Here is a 21068-nt window from a genome sequence, read left to right as displayed (position 1 = left end):
ATGGATTTGTCAAAAGTGAGGCACTTCAGAGGAACGTGGACTGTGTGTGTGTGTGTGTGTGTGTGTGTGTGTGTGTGTGTGTGTGGTTGACAGCCACACTCTCTTATCGCTCTGTTGTAAATCTGAACTCAAAAGAGAATCTGTCACTGACTGTGCTGCTGCTGCCGTTGTCCATAGAACCGCTCTGAGCACCCAATTGAACACTTACATACTGACAATGAAATTGTAAGGTACACATAAGTTCTGCAAAAAAAAAAAAAAACATGTACAGGCTCTCAGATGAGGCTTTCTATGGCGTCAACAATGACACAGGTTGTCAGCACCTGTGATGAAGGCTTAGTGAGAGAAAGGGCTGGGAGCTGGGGGGGATTTACCCCCAAAGCAAACAAACAACTGTTCACGGTACAAGCGCGAAGGATGAGCAATGAGTGTCCTTAAAGGAGGTCACCATGCCTCGCCATCTCACCAAGTCCAAGGCGGATTACGGCATCGTGGCCTTTTATCTGCCATGCAAAGGGACCTCTTTAAAGTCTCTAGGCATAGCTTTGGGCACCCAGTAATTGGGTCCTGCCTGCACATTAAACATAAATCTGTTCTGGCATCACGCAGGAACTCAGCATCGGATGTACCGGGATGAAACAGCATGCTGGATGGAGTAAGAGGCACACACTGTGCCACACCAAAAAAAGAAGGAGAAGAAGAAAAAAAAAAGCTAAAAACCTCACCCGTGCAAACAGGCTGAACCACAGCTACAGTCAGACATACAAATTATTCACAGGCTCTTTTGAAACTGTTTACTCTGGGATGCAGATGCTGCCTTCCTCACACTGAGACAGTCGAGAGATAAACTGAAAGTGGTTCTGATGAGGGATTGGTTGTGAAGGATTTGATTGTGGGACAAAAGTGAGATGCAGAGGAGTTCTTTGAAGGAAAGCGACAGTATGCATGCATACAATAGGCTGACAGAGGCAAAAGGAAGCAGGCAGGGCTGCCTTTGAAATAGGTGAAAGAGGCTGTGACAGTGTGTTGTCAGGCAGGCGAGCTGATCCCTGATTCTGTGATCAATGTTTTCCAAGAAAAAAAAAAAAAAAGATGAATAATTCAAAACAGACGAGCGACAGGCTCGTGAAGACGGGTAAAGCAACAGTAGTCGTCTGGCTCGCATAATAAATTCATAACATTCTCCTGATGTCCAGAACGGGCTTGTCCTTTTCGCCCGAAAGTGTGGCAAACAGCACACATCAGAGAGTACACCTGTCAGAGCTCGAAAATGTGACAGAGCATGAGCAACGATGCACTTGTGTACATAGGCAGCAGCACAGTCGCATGGACGGATATTTATAGCTACGCAGATCTACAGATTGTGATCTATACCGACAAACATAACCCCATAATTCTAAGAAGCAGCATGAAATCCACCTCCACATATAAAATGTACCCACCATGTTCCAGCTATTCTGTGAGTAGAGTATAGCCTCCATAAGGTATTGACCTAAACAACAGAAAAGAAACTTGCCACAGCTGTGATTTAGTTCAAAGCAAAGAATCTCAGCAGACTACTTCTGATCAAACACGTCTGACAGGCAAACCGAATCCGTACACTCCCACAAAGGGGGGGAAGATGAGAGGAACCACAGTCTGTTAAGCCCAATCTCATCACGCCCATCTGTCACGGTTACACACGGACATTTACAGCTGCACATTTATTAGTTCAAATCAGGCAGGAAGAAAACAGGGAGAGATTTTCTTCCTTTCAGATGACAGCCTGGAAAAAAGCTTCCCCCTATAAATATACTGTCCCTCTCTCCACCACTGCATGAAAATAACACACTTGCTTCTCAGTGCACGGCAAGTAGGGTCATCTTTTATGGACTCTGCTATAGCTGCTGTTTTAAGTGGACTAATATTAACAAGGCATGCGTAAATAAAAATCAATTAACCTTTAATTCTCAGCATTATAAAAAGCTTCAGCATTTTCATAAAGTGGAGGTATTTCTATATCTTGTTAAACTATTTGAAAAAGGAAACCAGCTCAAACTAACATCTCCATAATTATGTATTACACTGGCACACGGCCGTAACACCTTCGAGCTACAAGCTCAAACGCTCTAATGAACACAGTAACGTCTGATATGTCTTACTTGACTTCAGTGTCACCTCCTTTGATTTATTAAAGAGGAATAATTTTCTTTTACCTCTGGTGATCAAAATCTGAAAAATGAGGAGTCTCTTGAATATATTTAGGGAGCAGAAGTTAGCCAGTAGTTAGAGCTGTATCCACGAATCCATTCCTTTATTTGACACTTCCTAATTATGATCCAAATTTCAATTTTAAAAAATGCTTGAAAGCTTCTTTTAGGTTCTTTTGAGAATTATATTTAATTTTGTTTGAGCTGGAGGCAGCATCAGGTTACATTAACTGAAAACAGGGGGAGGCCGCTAGCTTTGCTGTGTCCAATTTGCTGTCACAAAACCTGCAAACTGCTGGAGACTCATTGTTCCCAGACCAGAAGTAATCAAGTAAAAAGAAAGCACACCCTCTCTCAGTTCTAAGGTTTTACGTATAAAGCCATAATAGAAAAACGTATGTGGTCCTTGGCAGGTGTTGAAAAATACAACCTGAAATGAAACATTACACATATTTCCGAGTCACTATTTAAGCGAAAACTGGACAATAAAATGTTTCCACATTGGAAGGAAGGATTCATCAGCTCGGGAAATGGGATCATCCAATGAGCACGTGAATGAACAGTTATTCAATTCCGAAAGTGAAGTTCACTGATTTGAAATCATGCATAAACAAGGTTTAAATTACAGTTCGAATGCTCCCATTTCTTGTTTCTATAGGGAGCAACTAAAGTGCACGCAAGCTAGCAAAAATATACTACAAAAGACGCAACACATAAGGCAAGTGAAGCGAGGATAAAAGGAAGGAGCAGCCTGACTGCGCAGTTCAATCTCATCTCCCTGTTCCACTGATCTCCACTTCAGGAAAATGATTTGATCAACTGATTATCTGATTTATGTTCAACAGCTGAAAAGGAGATAAAAGTCAGCTTTAGTTCTGTCAGCGTGATCCGCGGAGCAGACAGAGAGGAGAGTTGGAGGTCGTGGAGTGAGCTGAAGATGCAAAGAGGCGTGAGTGTTTAGTCTTCATTTATACAGACGGTTCAGTCGGATATTTAAAATAGCTTTAGTAGGTTCAAAGAACAATTATTTAATGAGGATGAGTAAGAGAAACAGACAATACCTAAAAAAGCTCCACGGATGAAAGTAGACATGGAAGCGATGGGCCGGAGTATTCATATTCTGCTCGACTGATCTTGATATAAATGCAAAATTAGCTGATCCGGGCCAAGATGTTGAAGTAGCAGAGAGAAAGCCATCTATTGCAGTGATGCAATCACTTAGACATAATAACAGATTCATAGCTCCTGTGAAAAACACAAGATGTCAACTGAATCCAGTTCAGCTTGGCAAACTTTATACACATCTGGAACAATTTTACGCTACGATATGCACTATGGGCTCACCAGCTGGAAACAACAACGTCGGACCCCATCAAAATCTGCAAAAAGGCTCGTTACATAAGAATGAGCATCATCATTTTACAATTTCAACAAAATATAATACATTAAACTGGGAAAACACTGCCAAACGTGCAGATATCCAAGTGTTTGAGCAAAATTAAACACATCTACTAAGTATTTAAGCAGGTGGCTGTGGCTCGGGAGAGGCGGTAGTGCAGGTCATCTACTAATTAGGAGGTTGGTGGTTCGATCCCTGGACGCTCCAGTCTGCATGCCAAAGTATCCTTGGGGAAGATGCTGAACCCAGAGTTGCTTATCGGAGTGTGACTGTTAGACAGAAATCACTTGGACGTAGAAAGAAAGTGCTTCTGTGAATGAGCAGTGTTGTATAAAGAGCTTTGAGTGCTCGAGAAGAAAATAACCGTTTATCATTTTCTACAGAGAATTGTAAATACTGCTTGCAGAAAGTACACTCTGTCTTGAAATACTATCCAAAAGCCAACATCCGTGTGACTCGATGATAATTTGTCTTTGCTTTAGTAATTGTGCTTATGTCCTTCATTCAATGTATTGTTAACTGTCGTATGGTTATGCCACAGTTTTACCATTCCTGATCATCTCAGCTTTTGTATCTTATTTGTTTTTATATTTCTCGATTTAGCTCTTTGCTACTTTCTTCATAGCTCCCTCACTGCCGGCTGGGATATATTAATATATCTAATTTAGCAGCCCTGAATTGAATAAACATGTATGAACGTTATGCGACAGACTCGCGACCTGTACAGGTGTTCCCCGCCTCTCGCCCTATGACAGCTGGGATAGGCTCCAGTGCCCCCCGCGACCCTGGGAAGGATAAGCGGAAGCGAATGGATGGATGGATGGATGGATGGATGGATGGATGGATGGATGGATGGATGGATGGATGGATGAATGTTATTATTAACATTAACATTATTATTGCTGGGTCTTTACCTTACAATATAAAGCGCCTCGAGATGACTGTTGTTGTGATTTGGTGCTATATAGATGCAACTGAACTGAATACAGATGCATGGATGTTTATGTGCCATGTGACTGTAGATGAAAATAAGCATTTGTGGCCAAATCTTTCATGATGTACCAAAGCACTCGTGTTAATTAATGTGCATTGCCACTATTTAAATATATAAAGATAAGCATCACCGCGCAAACACTTAACTGAGTGTTTTCAGAGATCAGCTGGATCGAACACACTCTTAACTATTGTGAACATCAGGACCTATTTGAAGACTGATTAATTAATCCCTTCCTTGATACTCTACTCTGACCACTACACATGAAGGTCTCATTAAGCCAAAGTCATCAACTGTATCTGGACTGAGGGAACACTATAAAGGGGGGAAAAAAGGTACATTTGATTAAGCACTTAAATATTAATTAGTGGATGATGTTGACTGGATGAGGGTGTGCAGGTGTGCTTGAAAATAAAGCTGCGGAAGTTTAATTAGGTATTGCAGTTTAATCGTGATGTGTTTTAATGCATGTGAGGGCAAGAAAAATGGGAAAACGTCGCGACTGCAAACACTCATGCGTTAATCTAATCTTGCTCGTAGTTACATAATTTAAGAGAGCTGATTATGAAGCGATCTCATGTGCAGGGTCTGTGGTATGAAAGATATGTGTAACTTGAGTCAGCCCATAGGACACAGCTGGCTTGACGCAGTGGTCCCAGATACAGTAAGCCGCGACCGCCTGGCTCAGCTGCTGCAAATGCAGTTTAATGACAGAGCTGGAAAGACTGATGCCCCTCGAAGCGTGAAGTAATAATATTTCTGGAATCTATCAGTCGCTTTATACAAGGTAGAAAAGGTAAATTTACATTTTTATCTGCAAGTTATTTTCCATTGATGTGTTTAGAAAAACACTCTGAAATCCTTTTGAAAACATGAACTCTACTTTGGGCTAAATGTGAATTTATGATGTGAGAGTTACGGGTAAAATAGATAAAAGGCAGCTTTTAAAACAAGCTGTATTCAGAGAGTTAACATCTCTTACAGTCTGGGTACTTTTTCATTTGAAGAATCAAAACGTTTCTCAACACGTCCTGAACAAAGGAGACAAATAATGCTTTAGGATTCTGCAGTGAGATGAAAACAACCGGGTGCCCTTCAGAGATGAGTGTTTCCATGCTACTGAATTAAGGTGCTGCAAAAAGTGTTTGCCCCCTTCTTGATTTCTTACTTTTTTGCCTACTTGTCACACTGGCATTCTTCAGGTTATCATCAAATTGTAATATTACATAACGATAACACAGGTAAATAAATAATGAAAATTCAAAAAGATGTATTTATTATGGAATAATCTATCCAAGCCTACCGTTGCACTGTGTACAAAGTAATTACCCCCTGAACCTGATAACTGGCTATTCCACCCTTGGCGGCAAGAACTGCAATGTTTGTGATACCTTCAGACACATTGGAGGGTTTTCCAACATGAACGTCTTTAAGGTCACGCAGAAGCAGCACAGTCTGATTTAAGTCCAGACTTTGACTTGGATTCTCCAAAACATTCATTTGTTGTTTGAGCCATTCAGAGGTGGACTTGTCACTGTTGAGTGCCCTTGAGCTTCAGGACATGAAGTAATGAGCAGAAATCCTCCTTCAGGGTTTTCTGGTATGGAGCAGAATTCATGGTTCCCTCAGTTACAGCGAGTCGTCCTGAAGAAACCGAGCAGCCCAGACCATCACACCATCACTACCACCGACTGCTGCTGGGATGTTCTCTTTATGAAACGCTGTTAGTCTGATGCAGATGTAACGGGACTCAAACCTTCCAGAAAGTTCACCTTCTGTCTCATCAGTCAGAAGATTTTCCCAGGAGTCTCTGAGGTCATCCAGATGTTTGTTGGCAGATGTGGTGTTCTCCTTGCATGCCATTTTTGCCAAGTCTCTTTTTTATGGTTGAGTCATGACATCTGACCTTAACAGAGCCAGACGATGCCTGCAGGTCTTTAGATGTTGTTCTGGTTCTTCTGTGACCTCCTGAGAGAATTTTGGTAGGCTGATCACTCCTGTGACTTTATTCTCAGTGCTATGACTGAGAATAAAGTGTTATGGTGGTGGTTGAGCAGTTAGAAAGGACAGGTAACCAATATTACAGTATACATTTACATTTACTCTGGTTAGTTGTTTCCTTTTGCAAGCATTTCATCTGATAACTCATAACAAGTGATGTCAAATGCAGAATCTATATCTCAGATGTAAAAGGACAGTTTTCATACCAGACTGCCCAAAGATGGCACAACAGTGAGCCCATGTTTTACGTTTTTAATAGCAGAACGAAGTTGGCATACAATTTAAAACCTAATTTAAAACTTGAATAAACAGTTATCTGTGTCACTTATTACTTTATTCAAGACTGCTAATGCTATGCTAATGATATATCATGTATTACTTTTGACTGGACAGATGGATTATTCTTGATTTAAGGACATTCTTTTTGAGGAACTGCCATATGCAGTCCTCAGAGTCCTGTTTAAATAATTTCTTACGCTATTAAGGATAACATCTCTGATGAGACACCGAGCAGGAGCCCTGAACTCCATTTTCTCCAGCAATCTCAGCCATGATTGTCGATCCATATTGAGAAATTTTGTTTTATAGCCGTCCGGTCGCACCACTTTAAGCTGCCAGCAGCAGCAGAAATACATAAAATGAAATGAGGCGGAGAGTCTGACAAGTATATAAGCTCCCCAGAAACCCTCCTCTTCAAGCCCTAGCACAGCTCAGTGATGGAGACTCTTTGCTCTCTGACACACACGTTCAGTATCAGCTCAGACACATTAGAGGTTTAAATAGTTGATCTCTCTGTTCTGTGTTGTTTTATAGATGATTTCATTTTTAGATCCAGCTGGCCTGGTGTCAAGCATTCATCGCCACAAACGTTCTCATCCTAAGGAGCGCTGGGCAAACAAACTGACTTCATGCAAGAAGCATGAGACAAAGTGTGATCTCTGAACTCCTCTTAACTGTGTAAAATCAGACACTCGTGAGACTCATTTGATTCCTCTTATTATTTACGTAACTACTAAGACCGTCTCATCACACATTCTTTCATCCAGAGGCCGCGGAAAACATAAAATATGCAGCATCCAGAGTGCAAAAACCACTTCTCTCATGCCATCGCTTCCTCTCTGGATCTCGCCTGTGTCCTCCAAAGTCACTCTAGAAAAATCATCATCAGCTTAAACGAGCAAAATTTCAAAAGTACACAGATGATACAAGAAGTTGAGGTATTATAAATAGGCTGTGCAATAAAAAGAAAATACATTAGCTAATGTAGTTTTAAACTGAAGGTAGATATATTTTCTGAGTGGGCCGTGACAGAAATTGCATCTGTATTGTTCTGGGTTGATTTATTTCTTTGGCTTTGATTCTATGGCTTTTAAAAAAATCTAACGAAAGCCTCTGTAGTTACTAGCGGCTCCATTAGAGTCACATAAATAAGCAGCCCTGCAATGACAAACTGCAGCGTGTGGCACTTCATGACTGCACTGCCGTACTAATTCGTCTAAAGCTTCAGCCTATTTTCCGCAGGTCAGGGAGCATAATTTTGAATAAAAACGCTCACATTTGGCCTTGATTAAGCCCTGGAAAAAGGTACACACACACACACACACACACACTCACACACATGCAAGAGTCTAATTTCACTAAATTATTCTAGATGCCATTTGAAGATCAGTTCACATTCATAAGGTGATATATTGAGATCAGTAATTGCCATCCAGGGGACACAGGTGTTTCTGCAGCAACCACGGTTACGTAAAGACTGTCAAGCTGCTCGAGCAATCTTAAAATAGTTAGTTGAATGTAATATATAAACAGTGAAATAGTATAATGCATAGCTCCAGGAGCTCCAGTTTCCCCCAGCATCAAAAAAACATACAGGACTTTTTCTCCTGTCATGTGCTCTCGAACAAGGCACGGTGGCTGGCAACTACTACTAATATAAGGATGGGTTACAAGAAGAGAACTAGCTTCCCTACAGGGATGAATAAAGGAAATCTTACCCTCTATAAGTAATGAATAAATGATTAATCCAGAACGTCACTGATGTAGTAGCTCGTCCGACTCATGATCATCACAATTCACAGGTCATTATAATGTGTGAGGTACAGAAAGAAAGTAATAGGCTTCGCAGTCATTGGTTGGAGGTATTTTATAAACTAATGAAATTTTAAATCTATTAAAAAGTCAAGGAGGATTGCAAACAGTCACACACAGGAAACTACAAGCTGAGCATTACTCTAAGAGGAGTGTTTTTTGTGACAAGCAGAATGACCTTGACCTTGATCATTGCGTGTAAGTTTCATTAAATTCAAGCCAGTGCTCTGTGAGCACTAGCAGGTCTAATCTCCGAGCTACATCATTAGATCCCTACTATAAATATTATTTAAAATAGCTAAAAGTGGCGATAGGCAGCTGGAATATTTGGTTTAACATGTTAAATAAAGGATTAGCCATCTGACAGAGTACAGAATTAGCTAATAGTAACAGATAAATTGATAAAATTCCCTTCAACTAGAAGGTGAATAAAATCCATCTTTTTGGTCAGATTTTATCCCAACTGCACTCAGTTCGAGGATGCGATTGGACTGATCTGACAGGGCTGTTGTGGTCCATCTGGCAAAATAGGACTACTGCTCTAAGGTAACGAGGTCAACCAGGCACTAATGTCACAACAAATGCGAAATGAAGAAATCTCATTTTTAAAAAAGACTTGTAATGCCCACGTGCTCTCTAAGCTCTGCATTAAGGTTACAGCCCCGTCTGAATGTCTGTAATGGCATTACAGTAGTCTGTGGGAGGCCGGCCAGCGGACGCAGGCCGACGATCATTCCAGCTGGACATCTTAACGCAGACAGATGACACGCCAGCCTGCCTGCAGGTATCGGACAGCCACTCGCAGGAGCACTCTCTCCTTTCAGTCCCGCATCGCATGCCTCCTCCTCCCTTTTCCTCCCTCTGCACTCTCCTCCCTGTAAGAGCAGCGATGCCCTCATCTTGCTGACAGTGGATGCATCTCTGTTTTATTGCCCTCATAAATACTGTGGAGTTGAAAACAATGAGGCACTGTTAAGCTGAGCCAATGTGACTGTTGAGCTTGGATGACAGCTTTATGTGCAACAGAAAGGTTCAAAATGAGAAGGTAAGTGTAGGCGTAGTAAAGGACAAGGCTAACAGGCCTGCTTTAATAACGCACTCTGAGGAACTTTGCAGACATTTCATTACTGACACATAAATCTGTCAAATAAGGAGGCTAAGTGGCACCTCGGGTACCATTAAGAGCCGTTTCATAATTGCCTTCACTTTAGTTGCTGTTTTTTCTTGATTTTTTTTTTTTAAGTAACTGCTCTCAGCAGAGATCTATAAGATGACACATGGAGGCACAAAATGCACAGCATAAATCCAGTAATAATCCTGGGATTAATAAGAATGTAAGATGTTAAAGGAACTGCACCTAGAGTACCTTAAGCAGATTAAGCATTTGCAATGTGACCCTTACTGTATGAACCAGTGACGAACATGAACCCAGTGTCCAAGGACACTTCAACAGGTTGAAAGCAGCCAGTGACTGAACAAAAGCTAAGGCACCCCACTGCAGGACACCAAACATAATTCTTCAGTCACAGCGCATGAAAAGAGGGAACATGGTGTTTTAAATGATTTTCATTTGAATGTTGGTGAAATTACCGACTCTGCGGCTCTCTACCCGCCTCTTATTGGTTTAACGGTGACCAATTAACTGGGGCAAGCATGCAGTGACACTACAGTTAAAAATCATTGAAAGGGCCAGTCTCAGACTGACTGAATCAATGTAATAAATGTGCGCCTGTGGCTGAGAGATGTGAATGTCACGGTATAAAAACAGGGTAGTCCGAAAGGCTTGGACTCGAGTACTTTCAGGGACCTTTGTTGCATCTCATTATCCTCCTCTGTCAACAAGTGACCCCCAAAATACTCAGATGATCAAACTCACAGGAATTACAATTCCCTCCTGTACTATCTTAAAAACAGAAACACATCAAATGTGCAATTTCAGCAACAAAGCAGCCAGTTACAGTATGTATGCAAGCACTGCTGGACCAGAGGAGGAAAGATATTAAAGCAAAACTATATTCAGAGTTTTCCTAAAATAATCATCCGTCTTCCAGAGACTGCACTAAGAACAGAGCAGAGGCGCAGTAAAAACAGAGCTGGGAGAGGGCTGAGCAAACACCGACAGAGGGTTTAAGACATGCCAGGCGGAGGACAGGCACCGAGCTTCTCACACCGAGACAACTGCAGGGATCGATCAAAGGCTGCCTCCCCCCTTCCTTCGTTTAGATCATCAAAACCTAATTGACAAATGGTAACCAATGACACACACACAGTGGCTCTGCTTGCATGGTTGCACTAGCACACCATCCCGAGGTTGACAATAGAAAAGCACGAGATAATGAGACCTGATGTCCAACTGAGTTAGAGAGCAAATCAATCAGCCGGGAATGCACCATAACAGAGTGAGAAGTGTCTGAGGGGATGGGATGTGTGGATGATTACAGGTGCAGCCTTGTGCTCATCAGGTTGTCTGTTAAGGTGCGAGTTGAATATAGCAAAGTGGAAGAACGAGTGAAAGACACATGCAGCAAAGAAGAGGGACACAAATGATAAACGCCATGTGCACGGTCTCGTTTCGTGGCACATTAATGGATCACAGAGGAGTGTGGAAAAGTGTTTGTTTGATTGCAAGAAAAGATGGCACTTGACTCACCCAGGAGTACAAGTTGACCGGCTCTCCCTCCACATCTGAGCCTGGAGGTACCCTGGTCTCCGCTGGCCGTCTCCTCCGAGTCTGTGCAGGATGATGTTACAGTGCTGGTCCTCCAGCTTCTCCAGATGCTGGGCTTCTTCTTCCTCCTCCTCTTCCCGCAGCAGCAGCAGCAGCTGGACCGAAGTGCATTCACTCACCTTCCCTCACCGTTCTCTGCTCCTCCCAGCAATGTCGCGGAATTATCTCTTGCCTCCCAAATTGAGTCCCCGGATTCCCCTTCACCTCTGCTTTGTGCTACAGAGCCAGCAGGAGCTCCTGCCACGGCTCTGCGTGTCGGCGAAGGCAGCCACTAGCGAGCGGGTTGGACTGATGGAGCTGTGGTTACTGGATCGCGTTTGTGTGAGTGTGCTGGCATTTGTGTGTGAGGGATGTAGAGCGAAGTGTGTGTATGAGTGTGTGTGTGTTTGAAAGAAGACCCGGCTTCTGATCATTGGGGCTCATCTGCTCTCTCTCGCTCTCGTACTCGGGCAGTTTTGCGCTGCATTCACGTTCCATGAATAAAAACGGAAAAGAGTCACCTGCTTAGAAATTCAGCCCACCTCAGCTGAATTGAAATGTATTAATGATGAAATACATTTCAGTACATTTCAAAATTATTCGTTTCTACTACAATATTTTACTATTTGATTTATTCAGTTTGTGTTTGGTTAAGATTTTTATTTATTTATTTTATTTTCATGTATTTAAACTATAGTCTCGCTTTCCTCGGCAATACCCTAAACTTCTTATGATGTAGTAAACAACATCCAATTTAAGGTAGGCTATTTCCGCCCAGCTAATAGAAATATCTATAAAAATTCTACTGTTAGCTCCGTTTTTGTCCTCCACCAGCTCGCCAGGGGTCTCTCATTAAACAGTAAGCAGGTGTTCTGCAGTGGATTTACCAAAGCCTACTTGTAAACAGTTGCTAGAGCTGCTACTTGAAACTAGCAGTGAGAATGAATGAAAGCAGAAAATATTTCTGACCATAAAGCCAAAACAATGAGCCGAAGGACAGTAAAACCCTGCAGAGTTGTAGAGATCTGCAAAGACAAGTGGTTTTTGTACGAGGCCGTCCTTGCATCTACAGCTAGTTCTATATTTGTTTGACACGGTTTTCATAGTTTTGGCCCTGTACACCACTGCAATCGATTTTAAATCAAATAGACACGAAGTGATTGAAGTGCAGGTTTTCAGCTTTAATTATTACAACAACTGTGCATTAAATCTTTGAAAATTACAGTAGTTTTTATACACAGGCTCCCATTTTTGAGGCACATTATTTATTGGACCATTGATTGCAGTTTTCATGGCCAGATGAAGCCCATTCCCCTTTTATTTCATGACAAATGAAGCAGAAATCAAATCTGAAGTTAAAGTGTCGAGTTTGTATTTTAGAGTTTTTCGTTGTAATTTCTGTATTTGACGAGAACAAGAAGCTATCAGAGATAGAAAAGGCTTTAGGAGGGCCAAATCAATAATTTAGTTCATTCGTAAAAGAAGGAATGGCGAGCTGAGCAACACCAAAAGACTCAAAAACCAAAGGAGGTAAAGTGGATGAAGACAGAATTTTTTCCATAGTTGACAATTATCTGACCAAGATAAGATCACTGCTGAGGAGACGAGTGTATCATTGTCAAGCTCTATAATTTACTAAAAGTTCTACAAAAGTGTTTTTCAAATACAGAGAACAATGAAATGCAAACCACTAGCTACACTCACGGAGGTCCCATTACACATTTACCAGGAGACATCTAAAAGAGCCTGCAGGTTTCTGAAAATACATAAAAATCTTGTACTAGAATGATGGGAAAAGTCTGGGCAAGGAGAGAAACATGAAAAGCAATAACATATCATTGCTGGAGCCAATATTATACTATAAGGATGTATAGCCACTACTGTTTATTATTATTATTACCTTTATTTTGCCAGGAAGTCCCACTGAGATCACATTATCTTTTACGAGATAGCCCTGACTGAGGTTGCAGCCATACAACCTAAAGCATCTAAAAATGCTACAAATGATACATAAAATCTAAAACCACAGCTTAAAACACAATATAAATATACCCATAACATAAAATGTTAAATCATTAAGTGATTTTATAAAAGAAACATCCACAAATCTTTCACTGCATTCCTCGTTATACTTCTAAAGGCATGTTTAAATTTCGGTCTTTCTGTAAATTATTCCATGTCCAAGATGTCTAGTAATAAAAGCAGTTTTTCTGAGATCTAACAGAACCCCAGGTACATCAGAAGGCAGCCATTTAATGGAGTGATGATGTGATAATAGTAGTAAGATGAAATGTGAAGTGTACCATGCTGTACTCTCTGCTCAGATTCAACCAAACGCTGCAAAACTATCTGACACAGTGCAGAAAATAAAGACCCAAAGCATAAAGCAAATGCAACCCAAGAGTTTCTCAAGGTGAAGAAAAGTGATGTTCTTCAATCCCCAACCTAACGTGGAGCTGAGAGAGCAGCTTTTCAGTTATTAAATATAAAATACAGAAGAAAGACACAAAATCAAGCAGTAACTAAGGTAGCTGCTGTAAAGGCCTGGCAGTGCAGATAAGGGAGGAAACAGTATTTCGTGTCCACGGGATCTAGACTTCAGTCACTAACTGAATTCAAGAATAACAAATAATTCCTATATTTAAAATTATGTCTGTTTGTTCAATTAGATCCTGAGTTTCTGAAAATGGGGAACTAACTCTCTGGCTCTCTTACAGTTTATAAATAGTCCTGGTAAATAAGTGTTAAATCCATGTTGGTCCTCAACTATCCTGTTCCAGTTCAGCTTCCTGTATTCCCAAAATGACAACCATCAGTGAGCAGAGGTCTCCATGTAGGAACAAAGGGAAGCAATTTGGGGTTTAGTATCTTGTTCCACGAGAAAACAAATGAGCAGCACATTAAATCATAAACTCTAGCCAACCACCAGCCCAGCCTAACTGAGCAACAGCTGCTACACTGTTGTTCTACAGTGAGACTGAGGGGAGAGGGATGGTGTGCCAGGTGGCTGAAACTACAACAAAGCTTGAATTTTCAGTCCATGCTGAGTGCAGAATGAAGCTCGTGCTCTTTAAATCTTAGATGATGTTTGTCATCTCTGAAAAGAAATGACAAAGAAAATCTTCTTTTTTTTACTTGCACCAGAAGGTACCCCAAAGATGAAGATGGCCAGCACTCCAGATAGTTGTTTTTGTCCTTTATTCTACTTTATTCTACTGATATTAATTCAAAAGTATTTTTGTTCTTTTTTAAGAGATAAGTGTCTGTGATGGAGGGAAGAGAGGCTCCAATGATCTTCTGAGCTGTTCTCACTATCCGTTGTAGGGTATTGCGATCTGATATGGTGCAGTTACCATACCAGGCAGCGATGCAGCTGCTCAGGAAGCTCTTGATAGTCCCTCTGTGGGTGTTGGGAGATGTTTTTTTCTCGGCTTCTGCAGGAAGTAGAGACGCTGTTGGGCCTTCTTAGTTATGGAGCTGGTATTGAGGGACCGGGAGAGGCTGTCCGCCAGGTGAACACCAAGTTGGTGCTCTTGACGACCTCCACAGAGGATCCGTCGATGTTAAGTGGACCGTGATCTCCATGCAGTCTCCTGATGTGCAAAACAGATTGCATCACGGGGAATTCATAACAATATAACATTACCATATGTTGTGGATCTGAACTAAGAGAGGCTGTACATCTACAGTTTTCAGGCTGGACTGCAGCTATCCCATTATACTCATCCCTAACTCAAATGCTAGAATTCCTAAATGGGCTCAAATGCCAACAAGAGCTGGAAGTCTTGCAGTCTTCCTTCGGGCATCCTCACACATCTTTTACATTTCACTGCTGCGTTTTAGCAGGGAATAAATCTAAGCCTGAGGCAGTCATGGAGTGTCATATCCAGGTGAAAATGGCAGCTGTGCTACGTTTCATCCCATCTGCAGTCTGCTTTGCTGTCTTAGACGCACACGATGGGGCTTTCCTGTGCTGATTTCTCTCTGCATGTGTGGACTATGCATGCTGACGCTCTCCACACAAATACTGGATGTATATATAATACTGCTTGTTGCATTTTTAAATCCAAACTTCTGAACTGCAGTAGCTTGTAGTACGGTGACCTCTGAAAGCTTCGCCATAATCGCAGCAGAGCAACGATCACCATACCTGGTAAAATTAAGTCTGCTCTATGGGTATCAAGGGCTTTTCTGGCAGAATATTTTTAACAGTTTTTGCAGTACAAAAGTATTGAGGGGGCGAGTGTTGATAAATATGTTATACATAAAACATGAATGCAATGCACCTGCCTTCTGTGCAGGCTGAGGCGGCTGTACATCAGCTCCAGGACTTTCTACTCATTTGTCAAACTGAAAGGACTGCTTACCTTTATTTTCTCTATGTGAAGGGCTCACTTGCAACGAAAATAAAGTCATACAATCACAGCCATGTTCCCGAGATCCAAAATATGCCACTCAGTCACAGAAATGTATTACATTCATATACGGTAATAAGGTCCCCAAGGAGAGCTACGATGTAGTAGAAGTGTCTCATTAGTTGTACTTCACGCTTTTCTGAAAAAAAAATGGATGTAAGAAACCACATTTACAGCTTATTCCTGTATCAGACATACTCATTTTATTTATTTATATTGTTCCCATTGTTTATTTATTCATTGTTCTCAGACCATTGTCAGTGATTCCAGTTGATAGGGTGCTTGTGCTTGTATGCTGTGTTAGATTTTGTGCATTATGGACCAACATTTTGCAGTTTCTCTGAACATTGATGGGGGCCAAAAGCTGCTCCTTTAGCATCATTGCTGATATCTTTGCTTGTTGTGTTAAGTTAACACACCTGAATAGTTCAGACCTGCAGACTGTTAAAACCTCTGCTTTTGTAGAGGTGCTCACACTTCAAGTGCATTTGATCAGCAGCACTTGGCTGCTAGTTTCCCCCTTAATTCCTGAAGTAAGGGTGTATTTAACTTCTCACAGGACTTCAGAGTACTGTGAAAACCTCCTTTTTCAAACAGTTATCGACCATAACTGAAAGAGACAAAGACAGAATATGTAGCTAATAACATCGGCCTTAAAATTACTTTCATGCTATTTCAACCTTGTTGTCTATACAAACTAAAAAGAAGCCGTCTGTATTTACTAAGGCTTTATTTCTCTCTGCAGTTCAGCTCACCTTGGGTCAAGGCCATTAGCTGACTCACTATCCACTTTTGTTAGATCTAATTAAAACTAGCACAGGGAAACAACAAGCTAATGGTGTACAATACTGGCCTCTGATACTTTGCAATATTCAGCCGTCACTCTATCCCAGCTGCCTTCTCCTGCTCCTCGTTAACCCCATATACATCTGGTTAGTTGTCTGTCTAAACCCTGAAGCCCAGAATCATCCTAGCTTTGCTGTTCTCATGTTTTTTTTTTTTGAATGGTGAATCCCATCAGTGGGAACTTCTGCACATTTCCCAGTCATTTCACTATGTTTCTGACAGTATACCTACTCGCCCTGCTGCCATGTGCTGGACTGTCTCAGGGGCATCTTTGTTCACAATATTTCCTCTTCCTCCTCATCACCCTTTGCCTTTTCTTGCCAAGGCTATCGCGTATCAGTTCATCCTATAGAGGCAAACAATCCATAAAATGACAATTTGTAATATTTTTTAAAAGATCCACAACAACCGTCATACACACTTTAACAACTGCTGCTTATAAAGATGAAGGTATTTAATCCTCATTTACCTCCCAACATAGTAAAATCAACCTTGATATGGCTGTAAGAAACAACTCATTGTGTTTTTATACATATAAATATATATAGGTATGAATATCTATATATGGGGATGATGAGAGGCAGCCCCAACCCCAAAAATGTTGAATATATGCATTTATGCCCCAAATAAAACATGAAAGGAGCAAAAGGCCTATTCAGAAAAAATAATTACTAAGAGGAAAGCCTGTGACAGCGCCAAGTGATGTTCATTCAGCGACATATATCGTCACACAGACAGAGTTGTGAGTTATGAGCTACACAGCTCTTCTCTGTCGCCGTGTGCGTGCAGGCAGGTTGATGATGGTGAAATTTAATTTCTTTCTAGTTTTCAGTGAGCTTCAATAACACACCTGAGATGTACAAAATTCCTCAAAGTTTTTCCAAAATACAGATGTGTGATATGTTTACAGTGTGCAGAGTTTTAGCTAGTAAGGTCCCGGAGCTTTTAAATAAACTATGTGAACAGGTAACTCGAGCTAAGCAGGTTCATTCTGTGACTTTTACATCTGGAACCAGATAAACACAAGTTCATATGTCCATTGACTCAGCCAGGATGATGACAGTTTGATAGAAACTGTAGTAAGAAATGCGTACAGTAATGCCTGAGAGCCAAAGCGCAGGCGTGAGAATTGACAGTTTGGGTGAGGGTCTGTTGTTAACCACTGATATCTTCTTTGGCCAGTAGGGGTACATATTGTCAGGTCCTGGTGCTTTAGACTTGTTTTTGATGACTGACTTTGTGCTAAATTATTGGGAGCTCTCGTCTGAGATCCACCAGCCGATTGGCAAAAAAGTGTCACGTGATGCCTTTTTGTTCTGCTGCTTAGTCTCAGCTCTGGGTGGGTCTGTCCTTGTTCTGTTGTTTCCTTCCAACTGGGAGTTGTTGGGTCTTTGAAGGTCAGACCATTTATTCCCTATAAATAGACAGATTAAACAATCAGCAAAAGGATTTTACCATTCATCCTCATGAATGTCAGATTAGAACAGTCGAAAGGCTTCTTCCTCTGGGAACCATGAGTGTCAATACAATTTTCATGATAACCTGAGAAACACTTTAAAGAGGCTGGTAAACACATTAGCAAAAAGCCCAAAAGCTGAGAGCAGGATTTTGTGTCTTTCTACAGAGTCCTATAATCTCTGAGTGGGTAAGAAGATCAGGCAGAAAACTGCATTTGTGCTGCAATACGCCACACGAGACGAGAAGTGGATCTTTGTTAATTAATATATGTCATTAAGTGAGTGAGTCCATGTGAGTGTTGGAAGTTTGTTCTGCAGGCTTTTCAAGCTGAGATCAACATACCCGCTTCCTGCGTGAAACTGACGAGGAGAGCAACCGCGCCGCACACAGTAACTCCGTGTGTATGTGTGTGTGAAGGTGAGTATGAGTAGCCACGAAGGCACAGTGTTAGATGTGAAAAAGGCTGCGTGAGTAATCGTTGCTGCTCAGCTTGTCTCTCTGCTATGGGCTTCCTGCTTGTGAGGTGAGCTCAGAGGTGGCACGTGTACTTCGCTAACAATGCAGACACATTCAGGCAGCCAGCACATTCATCACACCATCGGCGTGAAACCACAAAAACACACGGACAAAATGACAGAAAAAGCCTCCGGCTGGGTGATGTGAGCTGTAGGTTCCATCCATCCATTTTCCTAACTGCTGAGAGCCCATCCCAGCTGTTATAGGGCGAGAGGGAGGGTACACCCTGCACAGGTCAACAGTCTTCAGCTTTCTAATCTGTCTCACCTGCAGTCGGAATAGACGCACAGGACAAAAGATGATGGGAAATGCTGCGTGTGCAACATATTGTGCTACAGAATACAAGTCAGAGCCAGATGTGGATTTCTTGTGTACAAGCTTCAAACATTATGGCATGAAATACAGTGAGAATACATTTATTAAGTGCTAACATTAAGTTGTGTCATCATCTTTGACCTGTAGCCTGACCCATCTTATTTCCACCATGGCTTTCTGCAGTTGGTCTATGCAAGCAAGCTTATTAACTCTTCTTTATAATCTGATGTGATGAATAGAAGTAAGGATATCCGTGCTGTAGCCAGGCAGAGGCAGGATGAGTAATATGTTGGTGCTTCAGTGTTTGCGTGTGCGTAGGCTGGACAGTCCCACAACCGCAGGCTCAGACAAAGGTTGGTGACTCAGCAGAGCTCAGCTGAAGCAGTAAGAAAAATAAAGTAATGGAGAGAAGGTAGAGCTCTGGATTAGCGGTGGCTCTCATGAGAGAGAAGAGGAGAATGGGAAAGGATGGAGGAATGAAGGTCTTGAGGGAGCCTGAAAACCCAAAGGGAAAAAATGTGTGAGCAGAAAGAGGAGGAGGCGCATCGGAGGCATTTGCTTTTCCCTAAAGGCTGACCTTTGGGGAGTGAGTGAAGGACGGAGGAGTAAATAAAGTATAGACAGACTACGAGAAAATAAACAGCACCCATGGGGACTCTGAGGGAAGCAGCAAGGAGGAAGAGGAGACAGCTTGGAGGAACTCTGGAGACTACCAACACACACACAGACTTCCCTTTGGATGTGGGCAGGAGACCATATTTACTACAGTAAATACAGAGACAAGTGTGAGTGTGTGTGTGTGTGTGTGTGTGTGTGTGTGTGTGTGTGTGTGTGTGTGATTGCACAGTTTCTGACTGCGCAGCAGTGTTTATCTAAGCAGGACTGCAGTGACTGTGGGCCTCAAGCAGCTTCTGACTTCTTGCATTATGTCATATTGCTTTGCAAATTAGTGCAGCCAGAAGTAGAAAGGTATGAAGCTTAACTGCCTCCACAGAGAATAACCAGCGATTAAGGAGAGATTTCTTCTTCCTTCACTTTCGGTGCAGTAAAAGATCATCTTAAAAGGAACCATGTGGAGTTTTTGACCTCTGGAGGTGCTTTTAAAGCAGAGTTTTGATGGGTCATTCTCCGGTGGAAGGAAATATCAGCAGCTGCGGTTCGTTATGTGCAAGAGTTTGTAAAGACATTCAACATCACTGCAAAACCTGAAGTAGTTTTTTGTGCTACGTACATTTTTACCTCTACCGTGGTGTGAAATTGTATAATCAGTACAAAATACAGCACTTTCACTGGTTACATCAATTAGAAAAACTGGTAGAATATCATCAGTCCAACCTCGTTTACTTCAGAAAGTGTCTTTTGTGTATACTAGGACAAACCCCATGAGTTACATCATCCACTTTTGAGGGGGGAAGGTGGGGGCGGCGTTTAAGCATATTTAGTATGTGGGCTCTAAAATCCTATGTGGCCGGACTTCTGGAGAGTTACTTTATGCTTACCGGTTCTGTTGTTAAAAGTTTGAGGTCAGTCAGTCCCTGCTGCAGTTTACTGAAGAACCACTTTTCTTTATTAAAAAAATTCTTAAGGTTTTACTTAAAACAGGAAAGAAATTCACTGCAAACTTATGACAGATCTTTGTGGAACATCTGCGGCACTGACTGCAAGCGTTTGACTTTAGATGAGCAGTTTGACCTGCAGCACAGCTTCCCCTGACTTTGGAGTATTTTTACACTTATGCATTTAATGCTTTTGTCTAATAAATTATATTTTAAAATGCTTGTTTGTGCACAGCTGGAACAGTTGCTCAGAACTAAAGTCTGTGTGTTACAACTGTCAAAAGTAAAACTACATGAAAATCTAATAGCTTTCATACCTAGATTGTATCATTTGTTAAGATTTCAAAACACACTAAAGTATTTGGATTTTTAACCATCTCACCTCGTTCATACTAAAGCGACTGGAGCTAATACTCATAAAACTGACTTTTAATCGGATGCAAATTCATGCACTCCTGCAGCAGCTTCCGGATGTAGGCGTAACTGGAGGTCTTGGACAATGGGTCAAGGACTTTCTTTAAAACTAACCTCCCACAAAAGAGTCCACGTTAAAGAAGTGCTCTCTGATTGGGTTCCTTTAA

The 21068-nt window shown here is 41.6% G+C and overlaps 1 protein-coding gene across 1 annotated transcript in view; it reads right to left on the bottom strand.

The window, feature by feature from the left end:
* lingo3a (leucine rich repeat and Ig domain containing 3a) overlaps positions 1-11847 on the bottom strand; it is a 31215-nt gene extending 19368 nt beyond the window's left edge. The window contains exon 1 of the mRNA XM_005727092.1: positions 11325-11847. The gene's annotated coding sequence lies outside the window, so the exon portion shown is untranslated. The remainder of the gene's footprint in view (positions 1-11324) is intronic.
* Positions 11848-21068: the final 9221 nt, after the last annotated feature.

Source organism: Pundamilia nyererei, unplaced genomic scaffold, assembly GCF_000239375.1.
Source record: "Pundamilia nyererei isolate P.nyererei 1_Seehausen unplaced genomic scaffold, PunNye1.0 scaffold00023, whole genome shotgun sequence".
Lineage (NCBI taxonomy): Eukaryota > Metazoa > Chordata > Actinopteri > Cichliformes > Cichlidae > Pundamilia > Pundamilia nyererei.
Note: the sequence above shows the minus strand (reverse complement) of the source record. Positions and strands in the feature narration are given on the sequence as shown.